This window comes from Camelus bactrianus, chromosome 4 (assembly GCF_048773025.1).
Source record: "Camelus bactrianus isolate YW-2024 breed Bactrian camel chromosome 4, ASM4877302v1, whole genome shotgun sequence".
Lineage (NCBI taxonomy): Eukaryota > Metazoa > Chordata > Mammalia > Artiodactyla > Camelidae > Camelus > Camelus bactrianus.
Window position 1 is genome coordinate 10145634 of NC_133542.1, and position 18727 is coordinate 10164360.

The 18727-nt window shown below is 38.9% G+C and overlaps 1 long non-coding RNA gene across 5 annotated transcripts in view; it reads left to right on the forward strand.

Annotated features, from left to right (window-relative positions):
- LOC141577436 (uncharacterized) overlaps nt 1-18727 on the forward strand; it is a 686006-nt gene that overhangs the window by 121552 nt on the left and 545727 nt on the right. The window lies entirely within an intron of this gene.

The following is an 18727-nucleotide window of genomic DNA, read 5'->3' on the forward strand; positions in this document are numbered from 1 at the left end:
TGGTTGTCACTGAACAACCCCTGACTGTACTTGGTTGATTGCTGTAGAAGTTGTGGCATCAGTTTCATTGTCATATATGGTTTGGCCATTGTCTCCTTGTGTATTCAACTGCTCACTGGTTAACAATTCTTTATATTAAGTTCTCTCTTTTAAAATAACTGCTATGTTCACTGTTGCCTACTTGGACACTGGTAAAATTACTAAGCTGTGTGTAAAAAGTTAATGAGCCTATGTATAGTTAACCTTAAAAAGTTGCTTACAATATAGTAAAATGATTGAGTAAACTACTGGATAACTATTTAAATGATTAAAATCCACCACAAAGTTCTCCATAAAGATAAAAATGTTAGAAAAGATGAAGGAAGGTACAATGCTAGGGTGATAGAAAAGAGAAAGAATGTCCACTCCAAAACACGTCTTTTTGGCATGAGGATTAATGTAGGCTGATTATTTTTAAGAAACAGAAGAGTCAGGAAATTTTTCTTGTTACCTTCCCCTTACTGCCCAAAAGAGTTTAGGTAAGAGGTCTGTTCTGGGAATAGAGCTATCACCAGACACATATCCAAAGTATCCTGGCTAGGTCTGGTGGGGCGGACTTGGCCGGGCCTGGAGAGCAGAGTGTTGTGTGCCCCACTGTCTCCACAGGGCCCAGCAAACATTTGTTTAACAAACATTTACTTTTCCATCTCTGTGTGCATTGCCTTCCTCCCCTTTGTAGTCCCAGACCACTACCCCCAACATCCTCTTTTGTCTTTAGCTGAAGATGTATTTAAGGTGAGGGTCTCAGCCATTTTGACAAGTTACTCAGCATTCCTGGATCTCTCATGTGCTATTGAACTTGTTTGTTTTTCTCCTATTAATCCATCTGCCAGTTTAATTCATGACCAGCCAGAAGAACCTAGAAGGGGAGAGGAAAATTTCTTCTTCCCTGACAGTGGCCAATTCAGGTTTGCCAGGAAGTAAGGAGTTTCTGGAGTGCATGATGTCCAGTGCTAACACTGGGACAGTCCAGGTGAACTGGGGCAACTGGCTGCCCGATGACAGTGCTCAAAGCTGTGCTTCATTAACAAACATTCCTCATTTTCCCCCGCCCAAACAAGACAATATACTCCAACCAGTAAGAGCAGCATTCTGTTTCTGATTCACTGTGGGAGGGGAAAATCAAACCCCTGTGAAAAATTAATAAACAGAAACCCCAATTAAAGAGTTGGGGAACCAGAGGGGTAGCTCTCACACCCTATGAGGTTAGCAGAGCCAAACAGGAAGAAGAAAAACTCCTCTTCTTTCCTGACAAGGACTCAGCCAATGAAAAGTCGGGGGCTCTTTGTTTACTAGAGCCCTCCCAGCCTCCGTTCCCTCTCTGTAAAAGTGTTTCCTTCCCTTGTGATGGGGGACTTGGCTGTCGCTTGCCATCATGGTTGCAGACTCCAAATTTCAGCTGTCTGCTGATCCCCAATTAGCCTATACTTGCCAGAGAAGTATTTGGCAGTCTATTTATTTTGGGTCAATGTACCAAACTTGGCTGAGTGAGAGACCATGAGTAGTTTCATAGTCTACCCTCCACTGAGAGTGTCCCTCTTTTCCCGGGTAAACAGGGATCGGAGTTTGGAGGAGATAAATTATTTTCTTAATCCAGTCAGTCATTACAGGTATTATTTAAACAGCCTGTGCCTCTTCCGCACTGCGTATGATTCAATTTACCAAAATAGTTAAAAAAAAAAAGCTTTCAGGAACACAATACTAGTTTTAGAAATAGGAAATGCTCCCCGCCCCTACTCCTTCTCATAATGCTGCCTGAGGATGATTACAAACATTCACAGGTGATATTCAATTAGGCAAGAATCTGTATTTGTTCCAAAACAATTGAAATGGAGACAAACACAAAGAGGACATTTTCTCTAGCTTCGTAACAGAGGGCAATGTAATTCTGAAAGCTTGCACGTATTGATTGAACTGCTGGCCTCTAGATACTTACCAGATGAATGAAACCAATGAAAAGGGCACTCACTGTTCACATGTCCCAGTATGAGAGAACAAGTATTAATAAAGGGAGAGAGCTAACGTTAGGAAACGATACATCCCCCTGAAGACTGCATTTACTGAAAATGTTTTATAACATAGGGTTGTAGGTTATTAGCCTTAAACAATACTTGGCTTAGAAGAGAGTGAGGTCAGAGGGAGCCGCTTGCAGGGGAGAGTGCCTCCAGATGCTGCTTTGGAGAGAGACATCAGCTCAGCTGCCTGCAGCAGAACTGGGTCCTATGGGGGCTTCTAACCTGGGGAGAGGCTCTCGTAGGGCTGCGGATGTGTGTAGATGTCAGCTTGTCAGTTTGAGGTCTCCCACTACTTCTCTTCAGTCTCCACTTTTCTAGGTGATAGGGCTTTTCAGCTGTTCCAGGTGGTGTTCTACCTACAGACGACCAAAATGTTGCCTGCAGGCGGGCCTGCCTTGTGTAATGGGAGTTTATATCCAAAATTCATACATGGAAAGAAAAGAAAAAAGAATACCTGAAGATCATGTGCAGTCTCTTAAAAGAAGTGTCTGTCTCTGACATATAGCATATAAGACCACTGTCTCACCTTGCAGTGTGTTAAGTGACCAGCTAAGGAGATGAGTTAGGAAGAAGAGGCATTAATAATTTTTTTAGATTGTCAGTTTCTTTGGGTGGTACACTAGGTTTTACAGACATTAGTGATTTTAGTCTTTACAAAATTCTTATGATAATATCTGTGATTAAAAGGGTGAGTAGACCGAGGCTTTGAGAGGGTAACTTGTCCAAGGCTGTTCAGATTGCTGTGGATCGGCTTTGTCCATTCGGTCTGTCTTAACTATTAGGTTCTTTCTGATAAATCATGGTAGTTACAGTCAAAGAAAAAATTGCATGGGACAAAACAGGCAAGGAAGATATTATTCAAGGCTTTTACGATAGTTGTGGGAAACCACAACTATGTCTAAGCTCAACTCTGAGGCAACAGAGAGCTAGAGTAGGAGGATCGGTCATCTGTGTTTGCTAATTGGCTTTATCCAAAGGAAAAGTAAACTTTTTTTGTGTCTTCATGACAGGAGGTAATTTTGCAACTTGGAATGAGCTGCCTGCCAAAGTTAGGTTCATACCCTCGTACACAGACTGGGAGATGGGGGCTCTAGAATTCTCAGTGACTGCATTTCAGAAGGGTGGCTCCCAGGTCTCTGAGAAAGCTATTCCTGGGTTGTATAACTGGCAAGAAGCTTTTGAAAAGATTTACATATCAAAAATAAACGGAAAGAATATACAGTGGCAGGGTTTTGGCTGACTTTCTTTACTTCCATATTCTCATGAGAAACCATTTCTAGAGTCGTTTGCTATTTATGAGCTGTTAGTATTATCAACAAAAAATCCATTTCTAACATTCATTGAGCCAGTTGGCTGAGTTTCTTGTGTAGCAGGTGATAAAGATGACTCAGGCAGTTGTAGCTGTGTTTTAGAATGTGGTGTTTCTGATTAAATGGTAGCAGATGATATCAAGAGTATGAGTTGATCAAGGAAACTGATTTCCTTCACCCTCTTAAGTCCTTTGTTTCCTTTAATCTCCTTGGCAAACCATCAGCAAAACCTGTTGGATCTACCTGTAAAACCTAGCTCAGTTCCTTCTAGTTATTTCCATCTTCCACTGTTACTGTCCAGTCCAGGTATCATCCTGGCTTGCTTGGACTAAAGCAATCACCTCTCAACTGGCTGTTCCTCATTCTGTTGGCCCTTGCATCTAATCTCCACAGAGGAGCCAGAGGAATCAGAAAAATGTGTATTAATCATGTCAGTCTTATTTAAAACCCTCCAGTGCCTTCCCTTTTCACTTAGAACAAAAATACAGATATTTTTGCCTTCTTGCCCCTTCTTAGAGAAGTTACCCCGGCCGCTCTCTCTGATCTCTCTGATTTTATTCTATCCTCTCCTTCCCACAATAGGCCAAAATCTTACTGTCCATTCTGTTTCTTAAACATGTCACTTTTCCCCCCAAACACTTACATTTGCTCATGAGGCAAAAATCCTCAGAATCATCACTGACTTTTCTCTTTCTGCTGTACCTCACTTCCATTCTATCAATACATTTTATCACCTTTACTCTGAAAGTTGGTTCATCCTCTAAGCACTTTTTACACCTTCTATCCTAGCATCCTGGTCCAAGCCATCATCATCTTTTGCCTTGGTCATTGTCATAGCTTCTTACCAGGTCTCACACTCTACAGTATAATCAGCAGAATGGCCAGAGTCAGTCTGTTACACACATCTCCTGTTGCATCATCCTCTGCCCCAAACCTTCCCATCTTGTTACCCTCTGCTCCAAACCTTCCCTTCTCACCCACAGTGAGAAGGGTAATGCCCCATATGAACCAACATTCCCCTCCACCCTAATATTATGGCCCCTCATTCTGCCTGTCATCCATTTGCACTCCAGTTAAATGAACCTAATTGTGGTTCCTTTATTATTTCTGTCACCTCTCTCTCAGGGCCTCTGCACCTTCTCCCTGAAGTGTTCTTCCCCAAAATATTCACACAGTTTTCCCCCTATTTCTTTCAAATCCTTGTTCAGATGTCAACAGATAAGTGAGAAGTCTGACCAATCCTGTTTAAAATAGAAAACAGTTGCCTGATCACCTTTTATCCAGTACATATACCCAGTAACTCCTGGTTCTCTAATATGACTTTTATCCCTTATTCTGCTTAATTTTTCCTCTTAGAATGTCTACTATTTGACATATTATATATTTACCTATTTGTTTCGGTTTATACTTTATTCCCTTTCAGTGAGGTAGATGTTCAGTGAATACATGGACTTTCCCTGTTTTGCTTATGCTTTATGTCCTTTACCTACAACATCACCCAAACCTAGTAGGCACTCAGTGTTTACTTGTTCAATGAATGAATATACCACTGGACTTTTCAAATATGTGAACCTTTTGCTTGGTTAAATCAATCTAAATTGCATTTTTATCCTTTACAATAAGGTTCCTCAATGTAGCACTATTGATATATTATGCCATATAATTCTTTGTTGTGGGGGGCTGCCTTGTGCATTGCATGGTGTTGCATGGCATGTCTTCCCTCTACTCACTAGATGTCAGTAGCAAGCCCCCAGTTGTGACAACTAAAAATGCCTCCAGACATTGTCAAATACCCATTGGGGAGCAAATCTGCTTTCCTTGTTGAGACTCAATTCAAATATGATCTCCATCAAGATTTGATGGATTTTCTCTCAGTCTGAATTAGGGACCTTTTATCTGTACTTTCATAGAAATTTGTGTTTATGTCCATCTGTGTGTGTGTACTTGGATGTATGTGCTTGTGATTGTTTTGTGTATGTCTGTATAGTAATCTTCTCCTTAATTGTCTAGACCAATTGAGTAACACCCTTGAATGCAAGAATTGTGGCCTTTAACCTCTGTATCTCGTGTATTTAACATTATTCTAGTACATGAATAAATGTTCTTGAATGACTGAGTGAATGAATGGCACTCATTTTCCTGGCTAGTAAAGCCACTGAACACAGATTTGATATAGGCCTCCCCATTCTGGTAGTCAAGAAATCAACTAAGGCTTTGACAATCCTGTGATAAATAAACAGAACTATGGAGGAGAAAATTCTGAGAAATAAAGGGCAGTGAAGATTAGAGCTGAATGCCCACTCTAGGGAAGTAACTTGTATCAAAGAGAATCATTCAGAAGTCAGTGCAAACATGGGTACTGTGGGTTATTTGAATAATTTAGGCATTTCTTCATCTAATGCACCAGGGGTGGGCAATTTTCTGCTCTGTTTTTCCAGAACATGAGATGAAGCTCTCACTGACATTATTTCTACTTCCAAAAATGTTCCTGAAAGGGAAATCTGAAATAAGTGATACAAAAACAAGCTTGTGACTCATTTGTTTTAGATATTGCGGAGCTATTTAAATGAGAATAACAGCAATTTGATTCTCTCATTTGGACTATTTCACTGAAGTAGGATGTGAAATTTTGTATTTTGTTTTTGAAATTCTTATGGTTTTTCTGGTTTGATATTCTTTCCTGCTTTGCAAAAAATAAATAAATAAAGCTTGCCTACCTTATTCTGCATTATTTTTTCAAATGTCCAAATAGATTTAGGATTGTGATAATAACTGGAGCAAAAATTAAATTGAACTAATTTTAAAATCACATAGCAAGCTTTCTAATATTTTCATCTAGAGAGATGTAAGTATGCATATTATCAGGCAAAAGAGGAATCTGCTGTGTATGTACAATATATTTCTGGTGATAAACATTGATGGGAGTAGAACATGTAAGCCTTCCTTTAACCTTGAACTCAAATACTTCACATACATTCTATGGGAAAGCTGAGTGGAAGAGGATTAAAAAATGCCTGCAAAATATGTGGAGTAGTTTTTGCTCATCAAGAATGAAGAGCTTAACCTCATATCCTTCCCACCCCTGGAAATGTCAGGGAGCATTTTCACATGTCTATCATCACTTTATCCTTAGAAAAGCCTGTGGCAGAGACAAGACATACTGTTGTCCCTATTTTATAGTAAAGGAAAGTGATGTCCAGTGATTAAATGACTTCAATAAAGCCATGGCTCTGGTAAGGATGTATCCCTTTAGCAGAAAGCAGCTATCTAGTCCTGCTTTTTGAGGAAGACTGAGTTTACCTGTTGCCCAAATTCATCTACAATTGGAGTGATCTTCTCTGCAGAACCCTCAGGAGGGTCATTGATGTTCATAACCAGATTTCATGAGGTGCAGAGAAATTATGAGAGAGGATCACAATGGCAGAGGTCCGTACACATACAAAGAATCTGTTATTTACAATAGCCAAGACATGGAAGCAACCTAAATGTCCATTGACAGATGACTGGATAAAGAAGATGTGGTATATTTATACAATGGAATATTACTCAGCCATAAAAAAGAATTAAATACTGTCATTTGCAGCAACATAGATGGATCTGGGGATCATCATTCTAAGTGAAATAAGCCAGAAAGAGAAAGAAAAATACCATATGATGTCACTTATATGTGGAATCTAAAATAATGATACAAATGAACTTATTTACAAACCAGACAGACTCACAGACATAGAAAAACTATGGTTACCAAAGGGGAAAGAGGGGAGGAATAAATTAGGAGTTTCGGATTAACATATACACACTATGATATATAAAATAGATAGTCAACAAGGACCTACTGTATAGCACAGGGAACTATATTCAATATCTTGTAATAACCTATGATAGAAAAGAATCTGAAAAAGAATATATACTAGCACAACATTGTAAATCAACTATGCTTCCAAAAAAAAAAAAAAAAAAAAAAGAATCTCCTGGAAACATGAGTGAATCATTGTCGATTGCCTCTTCCAAATTTGTGCTTTAGAATATGCCTTTGAAGGAGAAGAGATTGGATGACTCATTTCTTTTGATGATGAGTGTATTCTCCTTTAGTGAATTAAAGTCTTAATGGCTTAAGTTTAGTGTAACATCAAGCTACCATCTCCAGATGGAATCAGGAATGACAGCCCAAGAATCATGATTCTGTTTTTGGTTCCCCCACTCCCTTCTATATATTTCTATGCAGTAACTTACTGCAAAGTTCTTCAAATGAAAATCGGTGCATGGAGCTGGGATGCTGAAAACACTAGGCTGACTTGAAAGAAGAAAGAAAAGTAGTTTGGCTCTCTACTGACTCCTGCTGCAAAGAAAAGAAAATCTGGTGGGCCAGCCCCAACCTACAGAATGCTTGGGAACAAGAGTGAGCACAGAGGAGCTTGAGCACTCCCAGCTGTCATCAGCAAGTTCCGACCTGAGTATTTCTTCCTTCAGGTTCTGCTGTGAATTCAGCTGGAGAAGTGGTACCAAGGGGCCTGCACTCTCCTGCCTCCTCTAGTTACTCCCAATTCTATCCTGAAACAAGCTGAACCTTCCAGAGGTGAACTATTTGGAAAACTTTTGTTACGCTCCTTATTACATAGTTTTACCACGTTTTAATGTTATCTCTCATACTTTATCAAATGCCAACAACAGCAGCAAAAACAACGAGAACTCAAAGTAGCCAAGTGAAACTTGTGACCACTGTTGCTGTAAAGTGATGATATACTATTTCCATCATTTACTCCTGGCATTTCTTTACTATCTTAGGCAGTGATGAGCAGATAGTAACTGCTTAGTAAATATTTGTTGAATGAAAGAATAAATGGGTTAGTAGCAGAGTCTCCTGATATTTCAGACACTGCCTTGTGTCCTGGGGTGTTTTCGTAAGGAAAACACACAAGGTCTGTCCCTTGGCGAACTTTGGAGTCTAGGATACACCCATTGATGATCATACACGTATAATTCATGATTAGAACTGTGAAGGAAAATTACCTCCTTGAGAAAGTTTTCTGTATTCTTTAGAAATAGGAAAGGTTTTTTTGCCTTGAAGAATTGATTTGATTCTCCTTATACAATTGATCAAAATTGATCAATTTCCTCTTTTCTTTCTGTTTGTCAAGAAACTCAGAACTAATTTGAGTCTAATTTCAGAATTTATGTTTTATGTGTTCTCATTTTTATTGATCTGCATATTCTAGTCATTCATTTATTCATTCCATAAATGCTTACTGAATACCTACTAATGTACCTGCCTGCATGTGTATGCCAGGCGGACAGTATTAAACAGAACAAACATGGTCCTTGCCCTTGTAGAGGTTACTATACAGAGGGAAGAAAGGAAATTAAATAGTAATTACCTTAAAAAGTACAGTAACCACATGTGAAAAGCCTTATGGGGTGGGGTGGTTAGAAGCACAGTGCTGTGGGAGAGAGGAACAGAGCAGGAGAAGGAAGACTTTCTCCAAGGAACTGACATTTAAATGGAGAACTGAAAAAGGAAGTATGTAGATGATGAGAAGGGGTGTGTGTGTGTGTGTAGGGGAGGTGGCTTGAGAGTTGGGAGAGTGGAGGGCCCCGTAAACCAGTGGAGGCAAAGGAAGCATAAAGTCTCTTGCTGTGGGAAGATCTACTCTAATAACTAAAAGGAAGCCCAGTGGGTTAATGCGTTTTGAGCTAAAAAGGAGAGAGGGGCACTAGATGGCATAGGAGCTTGTGCAAATCTTGGAAGCCTACTTCAAGGATTTGATTTTTATCTTAAGATCATTAAAAAGCTATTAAAGTTTTTCATGGGAAAAGTGACATGATTAAAATGCATTTTATTATGTTTACTCTCTCAGCTGCCTGTGAAGTAGATTAGAAAAAAACAAGTGGAGAATAAAAAAACAATTGTATTAAAAATATTGATATCAACCATTCTTGTGTTTGTTTAAGACTTTCACTAGTGTGTATAATGTAGCCTTTTTGTTTAAATTTATACTTTTTATTACCATAAGGATCATTCTCTTGTCGTCTTTTAGTTGTTTTAAATAGGCCATTTAAACAGGTCATTGGATGTTGTCAGGGATTTTTCTGAGAGACTTTGAAGGTAGATGACTGAAAGGAGGGAAGAGTAATGGGAAATAAGAAAAGGTGTGGGGAAAAAAGAGGCTGAAAGCACCAAAAGGATTTTTCTATACGTTTGTTAGTGGCTGGCCTCACATACCTGAGCTTGACTGGGGATGTCCTCCTTCTCATGTTTGTTCTCCTGGGTGTATGAAAGCCTCATTAGTGGTAGGACATCAAAGTATGTTTGTAGAATTAATTAGCTAATTAAGACATTCTTATCTTTTCCAAAAGTCGGTGCACCCATAAAGGAAGCTGTATCGGAAGCATTTTCTTCTTTCCTTTCCCGCTGACTTCTCTCCCCGTTAGAGCAGAGATGACTGTGAGTGTGTGATGCCACAGATCTCATCATCTGTTTTGGTGGGAAGGGCAGTAAAGCAATTAATACAGCTGTATGTCCTTTTCCTTTTCCCATCATGGAATTGATTGTGTTTCTGTCGGTTCATTTTTGGTGTAACTTCACAAAGGCTCCTAGCTTGAAAAGAAGCCATCTCTGAAGTTGGCAATGCTGAAATTCCATGATGGTTTCCTTAAGACTGACATAGAGGGTGCCTGCACATGGATTCCTGTTTGCAGCAAAGGCAGAAGAGAATGTCATCTACACTTCAGTCATGCTGTCACTTCGGTGGCTCAGTTGCTCTGATGATAGCTCTAACTGGCTGATTAGTCCCTCGCAAGTATTTGTCTCTCAGTGAAGCCATTCCCCTCTCATTGGGGCCATGCGCAGGGGTGGACAAGAAGTGCCCCAGGCTGTCTTTCAATGTTTGATCACAGCCTGAGCATCCAGCAAAAACCTTTACAAATGCACTGCATCTACTTCACACATAAAGTGCCAGCAGCTTAATTAAGATGCTAATGACTGTGCTGATGACTCCAGCGTAAAGATGCTGGACTGCTGCTAAGAAGGAAATGTTTCTCCACTGCCAGATCTGTTTAGAGTAGTTCAAGGAGCTGGACATTTTGTTTCCCTTGCTCAATACAGAAAGACATTTTATTTTTATTTTATTCATTTATTTTCTATTCAAGTATAGTTGATCTACAATATTGTGGTAGTTTCTGATGTACAGCAAAAAGGTTAAGTTATATATATATAAAACATATATATATATACACACACACACATATATATATATACATATAACATATATATATATACACACACACACACACATACACACACACACATATTCTTTTTTGTATTCTTTTCCATTATGTTTTATAACAGGATACTGAGTATGGTTCCCTGTGCTATGCAGTAGGACCTTGTTGTTTATCTGTTTTATGTATAGTAATGTGTATCTGCTAATCCCCAAAATCCTAGTTTATTCTTTCTCCTCCCCTTTCACCTTTGGTAACCATAAGTTTGTTTTCTATGTCTATGAATCTAGTTCTGCAGAAAGTCAAATTCTGTTTTTTCAGCACTGAAGGCTGTAATAGCTGTGATGGGTCAGATATGGAAATGGAGTGTTCTGAATGCCATCTCAATGTCTTTGCTCCAGCTGCATGAAGGAGCTGCTCCTGACCTCCTGCCTCATCCCAAGTTCTCTGAGAGAGGACGTTCAGGAATCTTTTCTGGATCCCAGGCCTTCTTATAGGCCATTCCTTTGTGCTCTCTTATTACTCAGATCCTCTCTAGTGGCTCATTTGTTTCCAGGAAGCTGTGCCTTACTCCAAAATATGTTCCTTCAATGGCACAATAAATTTTTCAATAGAAAGTTTTATTGATATAAGTTTATTATGAAGTTCCCATCCTCATATTGTAATCTTCCCATCCTCACCCCACACCTGCTCCTTCACCAGTCTTCAGTGGTGCCTGCATCCACCATCAAGGCAGAAACAGGCATGCCATCCTCGACACCTCTCTTTTCCACTCCTCATATCTGACCATCAAATCTTGTTAAGTGTAATTTTAATATATCTCTTAAATCTGAGCTTTTCTTCGTTTCCATGGTTACTACTCTATTTCAAGACCCTTTCTTCCAGTTGGACTAATATAGTGGCTTCCTCATGGGTTAATGTCTGTATCTAATAATGTGGAGTTTGCCAAGACAATTATAACACCAGTAAATAGGTAGGAAATATAGTTTAAAATATTCCCAGGAATAAACTTAATGACAGATGTTCATATTTTTGCATAAATTAAACCTCAAAGCCTTATTGGAATATTGAAAATGTGTAAGAAATATTGAGTCTGTGCAGACCTGTGGCATTCTCTTAGATGTGCTAGGCATCTAGTCTCTCTCTGTTTTATAGTTCTAGCTCAATCCCAATTAAAATGCCATGATGACCCAGTTTTAGATTACACAATAAGTATGTCAAATTGGACACAAACAGCTCTACACGCAAGCAAGTGCTAGTGAAAATAAGCCAAAGACAAGCAAATGCTGCTGAAAATAAACCAAAGAATATCTGGAAATACTGCTAAGCTCAAAAACGAGAGAAATCACCATGAGACAAAAATGAAGAAAACACGTGACATCAGAGCTGTGAGAAAGGGCTTCTGCCACTGTCTCCATGGGGATATCAAAAATGTATTGCAGTCTTAACAGCTTGGCTCTGTGTTTTAGATACACACAAAAGGAGGAATTTTTAACTATAACTCTTACATGCCTCAGGAACTAGTACTAAGCTTCTTGCCTAAAGCCAGAATCATCAAGAACTGCCTCATCCCTGAAATAAACACCAGAAAAGCTCCATCCTCAGCCTCTAGGAAGTAGCAAGAACATTTACATTCCATTAGCTTGTCCATGGGGGAAATGCCCTTGAAAAATGAGAACTTTGGGATTGTAACAGATGCATGTGAGGGGTCAAGAAATTAAGAGCTAGTGACATACCTGTGACGTGCAGTGCTGAGCAAGAAACTGCCATGTCAGACATTTTCTCAGTCCAGACCATAATTGACTTACCAGAAAAGGAATACAGAATGACAGGATGAAGATGAGCTCCTGGTGAAAGTGTTTGAATCACACAGACTAAACTACAGTAGGAGAGAGTCACAGATCCAGTAAGTGAAGAATTTAGATGCTTAGAACTAGAAATAACAAAACAGTCTGAAAAAGATTCACAGTGTTTATTTAAACTATTCAAAGAAATAAAGAGCAGTAGTCATAAGACAGGAACCAGAAAAGTGTGAAAGAATTAGGAAGTTTAAAAGGGTCTATAATATAAAAATATTCTGAATGCAAAGACTGAATGGTAAACTGGACAGCTGAAAAGAGAATGCATGAACTGGACAGTAAGTTTGAGGAAATCACTTGGACTGCACCACTGGGAGAGAAAATGATGGAAAACATGAAAATACTAGTTACAGAATGTGGAAGCCAGAATGAGAGCCAATATGTGTCTAAAGGGTGATATTTTAATTAGTCATGGTTAGGTTTTCTAAAGCTGAAAAAAACCATAAATTCTCAAATTGAAAGAGTACTTTGAGTTTCAGGCAAGAAAAAAATGAAAACAAATTTCACACAAAGAAATCTTGGTAAAATGGCATGATTTCAAAAACAAAATTCTTATAAAAGCTATCAGAAAGAAAAGATTACTTACAAGAATTAACTTTAAATTGACAACACACTTCTCATCAGTAATAGCAGATCTCAAAATATAATGGGTTTATAGCCTCAAAATGCTGAAGGAAAATACCGTTGAATGATAATTTTGATTTTTAAATTAAATGTGTGTGATTTGGTTAAAATCAAGTCTGAATAGTCTAGGTTATTCTGTGGATTTAAAAGAGGTCTCTGTCGTCTAACACAATGAAAGTTTATTTCTCCTGTGTCACTGTCAACCATCTCAAATATTTAGAGAAAGCACCAGGCAAGCAGTATTGGGTGAAGACCAAGGCCAGGAAAACTTTCCTCCTGGAAGAGCTGATTGAATACAGGGAGACTAGTTCTGGACCAGGCCATTTGTAAAACCACAGAGCCAGTGTGATTATCAGCACTGTGACAGAGGTGTTACTGTGTTATATATGAAGAGTAAATTTGAAGTATTGGAGTATTAACAATGCAAAATAATCTTTCAACAGAGGAACCTGATACAGTGTGACTTGTATCACCACTTAGGGTAATAACGTACCTCTCAAATTTTTATAGATTCAAGTCTCCTGAAATATACTCATGCAAGTTTATCTCCCAACTCAAGCCCTGCCCCACCTTAATACAAAATATTCCAGGACTGGTTTTCTGTTATAGTGCATAGCATCCATGTGCTGGGGGCTTATAGCCCTCATACCACGGCCTGGTTGGAGGCAGAGAGGAAAGAGAGGGGGGTGCATACTAAAGACCAGTCAGGGTCTGAGCTGTATTCATATTTCATTTGTGGTTGCTTAGACCCAAAGTGCAAAAGGAGAATCAAACTCTGTATTATTTGATTCAAAAATAGAAGTGTTTCTGACAGAGGAAGGGAAATAGAATGTGTACCCTGAGCTATTGTTAATGCTAGGATGAATAAAATATTTGCATTTCTGCCTAACTCATCTTTAAGTCATACTTTTCCTACCGAATTTAAAGCTGTTGTCAATAAGTAAAAATAGATACACGGCTTTCTGCTGTCTATGGTGAACAAGGAATCTTCAGGGTTGTCCTGAATATAATCAGATCTATGTAAGCTAGTGTCATAAATGCACAGCCATCCTCAGCACAGCTGGATTCCATGCAACACATTATGCCATTGGCCCTGTGGTTTTACAGATGGCCTGGCCCGGAGCTAGCCTTGTATTCAATCATCATGGTGAGGAGTTACATTTGCCTAGGCTTTGCCTTCCCCATCCACTGCCTGTCTGGGGGAATAAGTCACCCCCTTCCCCTTACAAATCTAATGGGAGAATGTCAACCCTGATATGAAGTCAAGAATCAGTATAGATTCACATTAGGACATTGTGTCTTGCCAGGATGCATAAAAGCCCATTGTATTTTTTAGTTCCTAATGCAGATCTCGAAAATGAATAAAATTGTTGAGAATATTGGATTCACAGAAATCTCTGAATCAGGTTTATGGATGCCAGCATTGTGATTATGGTGTCATCACTTGACAGTCACAGAGATGAATTTTAAGAATTGCCACCAGAGCATATTGCACATTACAGTTTTTTTTCCTATTATCTTGAATCATCTCAGAAAGCTTGTTAATTACTTAAGCTACCCCAAGCTTGTTTGGATAGAAAATTACCTGAAACTTATTAGCTCATCCCTCTCTCAGCATGGCCAGTTATTCAGACTCAGTATCAGTTCCAGAAAAGTTATTTTTTAGGATGTCATTCAATATTTCATCAGTTCCCAGCAAACTTGGTGCCTTGGAAATATCCTCCATAATCTTTCTCCCCGCTGAAGTGTGTGTAAACAAAACTAATTCCTTGTTAGATGCTGATTGCAACTACCATATGACTGTGCCTCTGAAACTTTCTGACAACATGACCCATGTGTCAAGGTCTTTCCTTAACTGTCTGGTTATCCTAACGGGAGGATTATTTTTTCCTTCCTCCTGCCGACAGCACCCAGTGCATTTTGTAAGCTAAACACCTGCTATAAAAATGTCTTCAGTATCACTGAAGATGACCAGCAATGGTCCAGCAATAATAGTTGTAACACGTAGCCCTGCAGAAGCATCATCAGTATTGGTTGTGTGAGGCTGGAAATAATCCCTCACCTTTGGTATATTTCTGAATTATCTCATTTTACATGGATTAATTCAGAAATATACCAGAGTTGAAAAACCTTCTGGAAAAGAAACAAACCCAAGTGACATTGATTAATGTTTATACTCATATGAATATCTCTGAAAGCCTTGGGGTATGTGTAAGGGGTAAATGCAAAAGTTCAAGGAAGAACTTTAAGCGTTGTTGGGAGAGAATTTAGACTGAGAAGGAGATCGGTTCTAAGCTGAACTCACGTCTTTAGGATTGTTGGAGAATAATGGTTCTGCATGCAGTGTTGGGGCTCTTAATTTATCCTGACCCAGGGTAATGGACACTGAGGTGTGCTGCTGAGGCCCTTCACTGCAAGACCACCCCCTAAGTGACAAAATATTGATGGCTAAGAACTCACAGCTGAGTCTGCTTCCTAGCTCTACTCTTGGCACCAAATATCCTGAGTTGCATCCCGCTATGGAAATTGCCCTCAGCAGAGGGGGCCTGCCTCGGTCAAGGCTATACTCTGGTCCCTATGGGACTGGCTGAGGCTTCTGTTGAAATACACCTTAGTTCATTTTCTCTCTTTGTGCAATCCCATTTCCTTCACCTCCCTGTAGGTGATAAGGGACCAGGAGATCACAGTCCCCAGTAGACTTCCTGTACCAAATCTCTGGACCTGAATTAGGTGCATCATGCTGCTAATCTGGAGTTGTACAGATAATATTTTTATAGCAGATAATTTAGTCATGTACTCAGGCAACTCTTACACTTGGGAAAGGGGAACACTCAGATATTTCAAGAGCTGTTGGACATAGAGTCTCAGCTGATATTGATACAGGGCACCCAGTGTCATCACAATCCCCCATTTAGAATCAGAGCAGAGGTGGGCCAGGTAATAAATAAATAATGTTCTGGCCCAAGTTTGTCAAAAATTGTGTCCACTAGGGGCCATGGACCAGTGGTTATTACCCACTCCCTAGATGTAAAGTTGGAATGGATGTACTTGATATTTGGCAGAACAACAACTTTAGTTTCTTGGCCTGCATAAGACCAGCTTCCTCCTCTGCCTAGTCTTGGTTTACCCTCTCCTCTGTCGGGCACTGGTGTGCTGGTAACTGTTCAACAATGGAAGCTCCCAGTTGGGGAGGGTGGTAATCGGGAAGGAGGGAAACCCTTCTTTGTTGCATCTGTCAGTTTCCAAGATATAGATTCCCACCATGGCCAGCTTTAAACTACCAACTTGACATCATTGAACACGGCTGGAAGCGATGCACAAAATTTCTTCTTGCAGGTTGGTACAGGTTGGTTCCAGCACACCCCTGCTGGTGTTGCTTCTGAGTATGCTCAATAAGCCCCCAGTATGAAAGTGTCTGTCTCAGAGTCTGTTTCTGAAAAAAACCTATCCAAAGCATCCAGCAGCTTTTCATTATGTATACAATCTGGTGGAACATATAGAAATCCAATACATCTCGGAGTCCAAGCAACCATACTTTGGGAACTTGTCTTCAGGAGCTCCATGCAAGGCAGGGATATTCATTTCCAGACCCATTTTAGTGGAGTGACAGGTGGTGATTCCAAATGAAGCATCTGTGACATTGGTGTGTGGACTGTGTGGAGAAACGTGCCAGGCATGGCATGTGTCCTGGTAAAGTAGTAGGTGATGAGTCTGGTGCAAGTGTGGGTTTGTGGCCTGAGCCAGCAATGGGACATTAGAGCTGCCAGATGTTCAAAGATGGTGTGAAGTTACAGGCAACAGCATGTGATACTGGCTGGAAAAATTTAGTGCTGAGATCTGGGGATTTTGTATTCTACCTTGGTAATAGTAACTATGTTCCAGGTTTTGTGCTATGCTTTTTATATACATATAAATACATACTGTAATATATTTATTACATAATCTATGATACATATACCACAATCCTGAGAACAACCCTGAAGTGTGGGTGGAATCATTGCCATTTTATAGATATAGAAACAAAGATTGAAGAAAGTTAAGTGATGTTAAGTCAAGTGAGCTATATATTCCCTAAAATAATAAAGGAAGAAAAAAACAGAATGACTAAAGAAAAGCAAGTTTAAATGTCTGAAATTTCTTTGATTATTATTTAATTCTTTATAAAATTTATATTTAGAAAAATATATTTTATTACATAAGTAAAAGCCATTTTGCTGTGCTACACCGGGTCTGGGTAGGGTGGCAGTGGGAAAACCAGTCCTTGTCAAGGCCCTGAACAGTCCTGAGTTCAGTTTCTCATTGATTTGCCTTCCTAAGATCACCAGGGTGGCATTTTGTCTTGGGAGAGTAGTCAATCTGCATCCATCAAATTGATAATAGGTGTCTTTACAATAGAATATAAATAGATTGATTACTATTTTGGAGAAATAACAGCCTAGAATACACGTAACTGTGGATCAGTTCACTCTCTTTGCCTTAGGAGCAATTATTTGAGAAACAAAATCAACTTCAGATGATAGTATTTGGTAAGTAGAGGGTCAAAATAAATATAGCAGGGTGGTTTTATTTCACTTTATATGCTATAAATTATAATTCATGTAATTATAATGAACTAGAATTATCTTATCAGCCAGAGAACTTCTCCCCTGATCAATCTGTTTGGAGCACATTCTTCAGTATCCACATGCAAATACCCGTTTAATTACCCAAGTCATTGGCATTATCACATCCAGCATTATAGCTTATATTTCATTAATTACTCTTTAAATTGACAATTTCCCCACTGGATTAGAAGTTAGTATAACCTCATTAGCATTATATTTACAAGTCATATTTAAATGAGGTTTCCTTATGGGAAGATAATTTCTTATGGATGGTCCTATACAGGTACAGAAATCTTGTGATCTTCTAATAAAAGATTAAAAAGGTGATTTGAAAACATGAGGCATTGTGTAAATACAATATGCCACTCATTCACCCCTCTGTTCTATAATCTAAGAATGTTGTAGACTGAATCTTGTGTTTATTTGAAAGATTTCTTTTCCCCTTTACTCTAAAGTCTTTTCATTTGCTATGTTAAATATCACCATGAAATCAATAATAAATATAATGAAGAATGTTAACAAAGCAAGATGTGCAGTGCCTCGTATGACTTGGTAAGTACTTACTTGTTGATCTTTACTAAATGACATTTCAATGGATCACCCCGTTCTGTGGAAGTAGTTAGTTTTCTATGGTATGACATCTGCAAAAATGGGTCCTACTTTCCTTGCACAGAAAAAAAGAGATGAGTATTACCTAGATTTTCACAGCAGAAAATAACATTTAATTTGAAATTTCACTAGCTACTGTAAAAGCCTATATCTCTGACATTCATGATTGAAATGGTAGGTTGTTTTTCCCTTGAATTGTTAATTCTGACAACATGCTTTTCCACGTGTGTGAGTTTTGCTATGAAAGTAACATATTGCCCAAAGAGTACCATGCAGTGATGTGTTCTACTCATTTCACCTTTGTGCCCCACTATACCCCCTTTAAGAAAACCAGTATAACAGTTTTTGAGTTTATAAATAGATGAATTAAGAAATAAATTTATAAAGTGAATTATGAGGTAATCTAGAGCACTTACAACCTAAATTGATTCATAAAATTTAATTTCCAC